The sequence below is a fragment of the Phoenix dactylifera genome, chromosome 18 (assembly GCF_009389715.1).
Source record: "Phoenix dactylifera cultivar Barhee BC4 chromosome 18, palm_55x_up_171113_PBpolish2nd_filt_p, whole genome shotgun sequence".
NCBI lineage: Eukaryota > Viridiplantae > Streptophyta > Magnoliopsida > Arecales > Arecaceae > Phoenix > Phoenix dactylifera.
The window spans coordinates 7,564,656-7,575,362 of NC_052409.1; the positions used below are offsets into that span (position 1 = coordinate 7,564,656).

General features: G+C 44.0%; 1 long non-coding RNA gene across 1 annotated transcript; it reads left to right on the top strand.

Moving 5' to 3' along the window:
- The first annotated feature begins 8,420 nt into the window (after window positions 1-8,420).
- Window positions 8,421-9,249, top strand: LOC120104447. Its single transcript, XR_005506872.1, has 2 exons — window positions 8,421-8,756; window positions 8,835-9,249. It is a non-coding gene; the product is annotated as an uncharacterized LOC120104447 (long non-coding RNA).
- Window positions 9,250-10,707: the final 1,458 nt, after the last annotated feature.

A 10,707-nucleotide genomic window follows, 5' to 3' on the forward strand; every position in this document is an offset into this window, starting at 1 on the left:
GGTTGGCAAAGGTGTCCTATTTCACAAAGCTCGACCTACAATCCGGCTATTGGCAAGTGAGAATTGCCGAAGGGGATGAGGCCAAGACCACATGTGTCACGAGGTATGGAGCTTTTGAATTTTTGGTGATGCCCTTCGGGCTAACCAATGCACCGGCCACATTTTGCAATCTAATGAACGATGTGCTTTATCCCTTCTTAGATAAGTTTGTTGTAGTGTATCTAGATGACATTGTTATTTTTAGCAATTCTTTGGAAGAACATCTAGAACACTTGCATTATGTATTCAAAGCTTTGAGGGACAACAAGTTGTATCTCAAGAAGGAGAAGTGCCAATTCGGCCAAGAGGGGATTTCCTTCTTGGGACACTGAATTAGCAAGGGCCGAATTTACATGGAGGAAGACAAGATTAAGGCCATTCAACAGTGGCCGGCTCCAACCAAAATTAGTGAATTGCGGGCCTTCTTGGGACTTGTAAACTACTATCGGAAGTTTATCAAAGGATATTCCAAGATCGTGAGTCCCCTCACGGATCTCCTAAAGAAGGATGTGGCTTGGGCGTGGTCTACCCGATGCAACGAAGCCTTTGAGGAGCTAAAGGCCTCAATCTCACATGAACCGATGCTTGCACTCCCAGATTTTGAGAGGCCATTCGAGGTAAGCACTGATGCTTCTAATGTTGCAATTGGGGGTGTTTTGACACAGGACGGTCATCCGGTGGCATTTGAGAGCCAGAAGCTCAATGACACGGAACAAAGGTATTCGGTGCATGAGAAGGAGATGACGGTAGTGATCCATTGCTTGGAAAAATGGCGTCATTACTTGTTCGGGACATGCTTCAAGATCATCACTGATAATGTGGCCAACACTTACTTTGCCACTCAAAAGAAGCTTACACCCAAGCAAGCCCGATGGCAAGAATATCTTGCTGAGTTTTGCTTCGATTGGGTGCACCGACCGGGCAAGCAAAACCTTGTCGCCGACGCCTTGAGCAGAAAGCATGCAGAAGGGTATGTGGCTGCCCTCACTGCATTTCATAGCACTTTCAGGGCTCAGCTGAAGGAGGCAGCGGCCAAGGATGCAGAGTATGCTAAGTTGCTGCAAGAAGTGCAGGCGGGCACAGTCCAAAAATTTTGGATTGAGGACGGGCTGCTGTTGGCTCGTAGGAAGAGACTATTTGTGCCAAAGGGTGGCGGCCGTAGAAGGGCTTTGCTGAAGGAAAGCCATGACCCACAGTGGGCGGGTCATCCAGGAGCCGAGCGCATGATGGCGCTCTTGTCTCGGTCCTATTATTGGCCAAAGATGGAGGCCGATGTGGAGCACTTTGTGAAGACTTGCCATGTGTGCCAAATAGATAAGGTAGAGAGGAAAAGAAATGCCGGACTGTTGCAGCCACTGCCTATTCCAGTGAAGTCGTGGGTGTCATTGTCCATGGATTTCATCACTGGGTTCCCGGAAGTGAGGGGAATGAGATCGGTCTTTGTGGTGGTCGACCGTTTCTCCAAATATGCAGTCTTTATGGCTGCGCCTTTCCCATGCCCAGTAGACATTGCAGCAAACTTGTTTTTCAATGGCGTGGTGAAGAACTTCGGTGTGCCTGGCGATGTGGTATGCGACCGTGACCCTAGGTTCACAGAGAAATTCTGGGTGCAACTCTTTAAAACCATGGGCACCGAGCTGTACTTTTCCACCGCATACCATCCCCAAACAGATGGCCAAACGGAGAGAATCAATGGGCTGTTAGAAGAATATTTGAGGCATTATGTGACAGCCAGCCAGAGGAATTGGGTGGATTTGTTGGAACCGGCACAATTCAGCTACAACATCAACCGGACCTCCTCCACGGGGATGAGCCCAGCCGAGTTGAGCATGGGTTTTCAGCCCGTGTCCCCTTTGGATGTGGTGCTGCAAGATGAGACAAGCGAATGCCCAGCTGCTCATGGAATGGCACAAGACAAGGAGGAGTTGATTGAGAATGCCAAGGAAAGCCTTTCCAAGGCAATCCGGACGATGAAAAAGTTTGCTGACCGGAAGAGGAGGCCATTGGAATTTCAGGTGGGTGATCTTGTGTTGTTGAAGATCACGCCACCGATTTGGAAGAAAATAGGCAAGGTTAAGCTTCACCGAGGACTTATGCGAAAGTATGATGGACCTTTCAGGGTGACGGCAAGAGTTGGGGCAGTGGCCTATAAGCTCAAATTGCCGGAAAGATTGAAGATTTACCCCACTTTTCATGTAAGTTTCTTGCAGCCTTACCATGTGAGTCATGATGAAGACCGGGTGGTTCCTAGGAAGGAGCCACTGACTATTGGCAAGGAGTACCCTAAGGCTATTGACAGGATACTTGAGCACTGCAAGGTGGGGAAAGATACGGAAGTTTTGGTGCAATGGCAAGGCGAAGGCGTGGCGGAGACTACATGGCAGCAAGCGGCTAACTTGTGGCAGTTGGAGGAGCAGATTTTCTCTTTCTTGCAGGAGGAGTCGACGAGGGCGTCGACCACTTCGGCCGGGGGAGGATTGTCACGCCATCAGGTCTAGCGCGCGGGGGCACGCGCGCATGGACGCTCGGTCCAAGCTTCGGCCATGCGCAGGTGGCACGGCAGGGCCAGGCGTGACGGAAGCTGTGCGCAGGTGGCACAGCGGGCATGGATGTTCGGCCCATGTTTTGGCCGCGCGCAGTTGGGCGCGGCAGGGCCGGGCAAAAGGCTGTGCGGAGGGCGTGCACAGCCGGCATGGGCGCTGCCCTATGCGCAGGACAGACGCCCACCAAAGGCTGGCCATGAGGAGACCAGGTCGGGCTTGGGAGCATCGGCGCGTGGGCTAGCGCGTCGAAGTCTGGCCGTGCCAAGGCCAGGCGCGCGCAGGGCGCGCACACAGAGTTGGCATGGGGCTGGCCTGGCGCGCAAGACGCGCGCACACAGGCCAGGCCGTGCGCCCGCGCGCACGACTGGACGGCTTGGACGGATGGCGCGCGCAACGCGCGCGGACGGGCCGAATGGCGCGCGCGGGCCGAATGGCGCGCGTGGACGGGCCGAATGGCGCGCGCGGACGGGCCGGATGCGGCAAACCTCGCCGAGACCAAATGGGGATGCGCGCAGGCGCGCGTGCAGCCGACCGCCGTGGCAATGATGAGCGCGCGCGGGGCGCGCGGGACTGAGCACGGGCGTGCGCAGCGGAGCGCGCGCAGGCCGAATGCCGTGCGGTGCCTGGAATGCAGCCTGGGCTGCAGCCAGACCGCAAGACACCCAGCCAGACCAAGCGACATGGGGCTGCCGGCTGGTCTGGATATGCGAGCGGACAAGGAACCAAGGTGCTGGGCGGACAAGGCCATGGCTGGTTGGCTGACTTGGCTGATGACACATGGGCTGAGACAAGAATCAAGAAACGGTTGCAACAGCTAACCGAAATTAGTTGGGGGAGTTGCAACCGACTCAACTGAAACAGTTAGGTGGTTAATTGGTTAGGCGGTTGGATGGGCTCAACTACCTTGTAACTGCCTATGTAACCGACCCAAGGGATGCCTATAAAAGGGCTTAGGTTATGGCCGGTTGAGGGAAGGAAGGAAGGCTCTTAGGCTAGCTTGTGAAGGGCTTGGTTGAGAGCTGAAGTTGGAATTCCTGTGGAGTCCGAGAGAGCTTACGTTGAGGTGAGCTTGGGCACTTGGAAGATTTCTGGGTGCAGGCCGAGTGTGGGATTCCAAGAAAAAGGGTTTGCCTTGAGGGATTCCATCGGCCAACACTTAGGCCAAGTGTGGCTAAGTGCAGGCCACGGCCAAGGGGTGTTTGGCCGAGCCAATTGTGTGGGCTGGAAGGGTTTTTCGGAGCGTCGGAAGCTAAGCTATTCCCTCGGCTTGTGAGGGAGGATTTTGCAATGATAAGTGGAAATGAAAGGCTCCTTTCCCTTCATCCTCGTGCATCTCTGAGATAGGGTGTGTGAGTGATTGGCTAAGTGTCCAAGGGTTGGGCCGAAGGCGTGCGGGCTTGATCCTAAGCTGTGAGCAAGTGTGGAAGGTTGACTGAGGCTTTGGCAGGGGCATTACCTTAGTGCCGCACACCGAAAAGAGGGAGAACTCAAAAAAAATTTGGTTACTCCATTCCGACCTTTTCAAGGGTGTGACAGGTGGTATCAGAGCCTTGTGCACTGATTCGGTGAATTCTTGGAAGTTCTTGAGCCATGACATTGATCGAGAGGGTCGTGCGGCTGGAAGAACTAGTGGGCAACACAGGTGAAGAAGAAATCCCAGATTTGGTTTCTATCTACACCGAGCATCATGAACGGTTAGTTTCCTTGGAAACTTCTCTTGATGATTTGGTCCAAGACGTGAGCGCGTGGGCTGAGCACCAAAGGGCTGAGCATGCCAATTTGGTGACTCCGCTGACAGATCGGATGCGCGCCTTGGAGGAGAAAATCCTGCTGTTGAAGAGGGCTGTGCTGAATGCTCCTTCAACATCCTCCAACCCGGACCAAGGGGGAAGAGTTAGGGTCCCGGAGCCCAAGAGCTTTGGCGGATCAAAAAATGCTAAAGAGCTGGAAAATTTCATATGGGATCTTGAGAATTACTTCAACGCAATGAAAGTGCCCGAGAGAGACCAAGTGGATATGTCCACTATGTACCTAAACTCGGATGCCAAACTGTGGTGGCGAACCCGAGTGGCTGATGACATGGGCGTGGGGCGTCCGCATGTTGATTCTTGGGCAGCCTTGAAGAAAGAGTTGAGCTTAGAAACTAATGTGGCAAATCAGAAAGCTAACACAACAAACTGATGCATTTGGCAATACTAACATAGCTAACTAACGTGGTAGACTAATGCGTCCACTAACATGACTGATTAACATAGTAAACTGATATATCTGTCGATGTGTCAGACTGTCAATGTGGCTGATTGACTTGTTGATGATGTAGCAATGAGAAGACACATAGAAGATGGAAGTTGCAGCGATGATAGAGCTCAGAAAGAAGAAAACCAAAGATCGACGATCCTCGTAGACGACGGTACTATGGAAGAGGAGCAAAATATCTTGCACTGGATGGTAAAGGAGCCGGAGGTGGCAAATAAAATTGGAGATACAGAGAAAGGGGTCGAGCGACGGTGAGGAAGGATGACTAAAGATCCGAAGCTGAGAAAAAAAGTAGTGAAGAGGAGCTGCAGATCTATTAGAAAATAAAAAATCTTCGGATATTAATCTACCAGAAATAGAGGATATGCATATCTACTAATGAGATCTTCGAATGTTGATTCACTAGATTATAGAGGCTCTACTGAAAAACAGAGAATCTATGGATTCACCTAGAAATAGAGGATCTTTGGGTGTTGATTCACTTGGGAACAGAGATCAATAGATCGGTAATGGGAGTCTTCAAAGCTTTTAGACATGGCAACGACGGCCACAACAAAGACAGAAAAGATGGTAATGGCAGATTAGGTGATCGGTAGCTCTCATATCATGTTAAAATATTTGCTAAAAAAAAGAAAAACAAGAGATAAAGTGAGAGAGAAAAGAAATTTTATTGCTATGTTCGAGTACAGTCGATACATCTCAGGGGTTACATATACTCATGTACAGACTCTATACAAAAATATATATATATATAGGCTGATATAGGGTCATGCTAATAAAGAAAAATAATATTCGTTGATACAAGTTGTTATGCGATCCCTAAAATCACTCTAACAAGATCATGCTAAGAAATAAGACTAATACTGACTGATACAAAATCACACTAACAAAAAAAAAAATTTATAAATTAATACAAATTGTTACGTAATCCTTAAAATTATGCTAACAATATTAAAATGTCAGTAAGCATCCTCTCTTTGGAATAAATTCATTAGTTAGAACAACATTCAGTTACCTACTGACTCTTTTGATCATCTTCTCCGGTTTCATTCTACTTGGAACCTAAATGAGAGCATTAATCTACCATTTTATACATTGGTTGGTTCATCTGGTCAATCAGAAAAATAAAGGATAGGAGCTTTAGCACTGCTAGTATACTATGAAGAAAAACTCATTTCCTTGTCAAAGAATTCATGGCAGCTCATTAGAAGGAAGACTTCATCCTTTTGACCCCCCTTCAAACACTAATTTGGTAACTTGGAACCCCCAAGCCCTTGGAGTAGTGAAGCTAAATTTTGATGGATTTGTGAAGAATTTCGGGTGTGGGCTCTTTACTTCGAGATCACAAAGGCCCATTAATTGATGCAACCAACTGAAGAACTTATAGCATCTTGGGAGGGACTTTGCACTGTAGTATATGTGTACAAAGCAACATAGACTTGGATGGAGGGTGATTCCTTGACTGTAGGGCAGTGGACTAGTAAAAAACAGCTTAAACAATCCCAATCATCTACCTCTTCTCCGGGACATTTGGCAATTCAAAAGTGCACTCAACTTCTCACCTCTTTTAGAGAAGGAAACCAGTCTACTAATTGGATGGTGAACAGAGGAGTGGAGAGTGACATGGACTACCTGGTTCTGATTGCAGATACTTATGGATTTTGATTGTGTTTCATTGTGCTGGGTCCTTTGGTTATTTCTGTTCAAGGCTTGCTAACCTGCAAATGTACTAGAAAAAAAAAAAACAAATAAAGAAAGAAAGAATATCTTCCCTTTTGTGCAACAGAGGAATTTAGGACTGGCCAATTGCATTTTCCAACAGTTAGGATTTTTTCTTAGGGGTCTGTTTGGATAATTGTACAGAGCTAAAAATTCTATAAAAATTGGCCCGTTGGCCCATCTAGGTAGCATCTTTTACAAGCCTGTCCAAATCCAGCTCAAATCTTAATCTTTAGGCTGCAGGAATAAAAAAAAATCTATAAAAGTCTCTTTTTTTTATTTCTATGGTATGTGGGTTAGGTGGTGTTTGATTGATACAAGCTCATACTTAAATAGACAATTCAATGTACAATTGCTATCAGATTTGCTGGAGTATCCAAACATGCCTTTATTTAATGCCTATGAAAATCTTTTTCCTTTTTGTCATTCTCATGGCTCCCACCCAGCCTTTTTTTTTAACCTGGAATCATTGAGGGGTTGGGATTGGATGACTTTCAGGGCCAAAATGATAATATCGCCATCAAATGTTCACCAAAGAACAGCTTCTCCAAGTGCACATTTTGGTGCAAAAGGAAAATTTTTCTCTCTTTCCACCTACTAATTGTAGACCCCATATATTTTGGATTTCTGAATCTTGTCCCTAGCTCCATTATTTGCCAACAACATGCATGTGACTTCAATCGAGAAGTAACTATTTAGCATAAGGACATACTCATCCTTTTGTTTTGTCTGCTCAAGGATGCCAAACTGCTGTTGATGATTGTTCCATGTTATCATGACAAAGTGTAACTAAAGCAAACTTCCAAAACCATATGGACACAAGCAATACAAAGCCATGCAGGTATGAGAACCATAAATTTAAGCTACCAATCCAAAAGACTATGCAAAAGAACTAATGATCAACTCTCATGGACGGTAAAAAAACATAAAATATATAAATAAATTTATTTCATCATATCAACTTAAACTTTTATAACAAGTAGTGATTTTAATTTGGTATCAAAGCAGAAGTTCTGAGTTCGAACTGTCTCTGCACTTTTTAACTTTATTATTAAAACTTTCACACGTTGGGCTCATCCATTAAAAAAAAGTCCGCCTACATGTGAGGAATAGTGTAAAAAAAAATAAAATATATAAATAAATTTACTTTATTCTGTCAGCTTAAGCTTTTGGGTCTGATCCAAATCCACAATTTGATTGTTTGAATTCGTTTGATAGATGTGTGATAGTTGAGAACTGGATGTAGCTGGCAAAAGATCTCTCTCAAGACATAATTAACTGCAGATGTCACCCATAGATCAGCATGCAGCAGTAGACAATTCTGATCTGTATCAGGCCTCATATCTTCCCATCTGCTCATCCAGATATTTAGGGGAAAGGAATATATGGTATTTGCAAGTGGTGTGACAAATAACAGCACATCCTGTGAGATAGTCCTTCTTGAAAGAAACCAAAATGGCTTTGTAGTCTGCATCAAATGAAAACGCAAGGCCAAAAATACTATTTTTTCCCCTAGGCACTCCTGTCTAATAAGATATGATGGAGACAAGAAATGACATAAAATAGGTCAGGATAAAAGCTTAATGCAGTTATTAGGTGATTTCTAGAAGGAAGAAATGAGGATAAGGCTTTGCTTCTGCTACAAGCCAAATTTCTTGCTAGAATGTGAAAATCTCCAAGCTAGGACCCGCTAAGAAAGTCACAAAAACCATTGAGGAAGCATCCACATCCCTTTCCCTTGCCAATAATAATGTACATAGAATAATATAAACTACAAAGGGCCGACCTGATAAAAAGTTTTATATGTTCTAGGAAATGATTAGAAATGGTGAAACAGCTAGCAAGAAAGATTAAGATGAATAAGTAAAAGCATCCTAGGATGTATCAGCTCTTGGAAACAAGAAGGTTATAAATATAACAGACCGTTGGCAAAGAATTATTGAATCCTGCAGCTGCTAAATCTCAAGCAGGAAGAGTTTGTGAGATGTTCATATTGCAATTGGGTATCTGCATCATACCTTTCACCCTCATAATTCCACCATGCCGGCAATTAGTTGTTCTGATTGCTAAGCTTCAGCAGCTTTACACAACTATAACCAGCATCCTATCAGCACCTGCACCCATCTGGAGACGATTGGTGAGGCTTGACTCTATGGTTTTGATGCCATGACATTAAGGTGGCCATCATAAATATTACAGGTACATATCTCAGCTGCATGCATGCATAGAGGGTAAATGTTCAGAAAGCTTGTTTTAATCTCTGCTTGTGTAATGAAGGACAACTTGTGGTCGTGCTTTCTGGTTTTGAATCTCTGCTTCAGTGAGTGGTTTTGAATTCGACAAGCAAAATTCTTGCGAGATGTAACGCACCTACCAACTTGAGATTCCCTGCGATTCTCCAGCGACAACCGATTATCCCAAGTATCAGTGCTGATGAAACTTTCGTGGAGCAAAACATGTGATATCCACTGAAGGAAAATCACACCAGGCCATACTCATCCTTGAAGGGGATTGTTGCTGGGTCCTGCGAAATTGGGCATGCATGGAATCTGAGAGGAGGTTTTTGTGAAGTAAGTCCATCTTTGTTTTATAAGTGGAACATATGTCTGTATTTCTTGAAGAAAGGAAGAAGGAGAAGTCTGCAAGAAACTTATATTTTCTCTAGACGAACATTTGAAAGGTTTGGCGATTATCCCGTGTCTCAAAATTGAAAGTTCTCGCAGCCTACTGGTACAACCAATAGAAGTGCAGTATATCATCAATCCTCCAATCTTCCCAGAATTTGACAGCCAAGCAAGAAAAGTAGACCTCATGTCATACATTTCTCTGCTCTCATCACCTCCCATATTTTCTTCATCTTTTCTGTTGTAAAATGTGGTTACCAGGTAACAAATGTGATGATTTTTGGAAGGCCAGGGAGTCCCACTCAGAAGTTTCCAATAATTAAGATGGATAAGGCTAGGAAGGCCCACTTAGACCTGCATCTACCAACCCTTCTTATGTGGGAGGCTGCTTCTGCTGTTCTTCTGCTTTGGTTGCTAATCAAGTAAATGATAGGTAAGTAATGGATAAAATTCACAGTAAAAATAGATAAAAAGCTATTGCTTAAAATTATTTGTGTAGTGTTAGAAAATTTTAAAATGGTCATGGTATAAGTAGCTAGAGGAGTTTATGTATAATCTCTCTCTGCCTCTCAAAGTATTTGTAGAAAATGTTAGGCATTACAATTGTCCCACCTCAAATCCATCACTCAGGTCAGCCACATAACACAGCTGCATAAATCCTAGAGTGATACCCTAGAGATCATGCAAGATCTATAAGATGAATGAAATTTCCAACAGCACCAAAATAATTAAATTAATCATAAAATATAACAATGATAGTCTAACTAAATAAATCCATCACAAGCAAAGTTTACTCAATTACAAAATTCAAAAATTTATCTGGGATCAAAAAGAAAAATCAACTCTCTAACCAATAACTTAATTGCTCGAACTCCATGCCCAACTTATCCAAGACTAAGCATCCTGCAACTCTGAAATAAAAAGAGAAAAGATGATGTGAGCTTTATAACCTAGTAAGAATCTCCCACATTCACACCAATATAGAAAAAATAAATTTTAAAAAAGATTAGCTATATACCATATAATAATGATGCAGAAAAGAAATTATGAAATATAATACCGACTATTCAGTATAGCTCAAATAAATCTATATGGATATGCAAATACAAATGTCCATCATCAAAAATATATCCTATTCAAGAAAATGTATCAAATATATCATCATCCTAAAACTTTTGTTGAATAGTAGTTTTATATATCTTTTCTTCTTTTACTGTCCAGATTTTCGAACAATAATTATCTTTCTGATTGGACTATTTACGGTTATGCTTTGACCCATGACTAGCAAATCATAGTCTCACACTTCGACTTGTGGCGGCAAACCATAATATCCACACTTTGGCCTATGGTGGAAAACCAAAATATCATGATTCAATCCATAACTAGCAATCCATAATACTTATGCTTGAGCCCATAACGGCAAATTAAAGTGTTACAATTCGACATGTATATGACAATCCATAATATAGCTAGTCCAAATTCTTTTTACTCAGCAATCAAGTTATTCAATTTCTTCCATGTCAAAA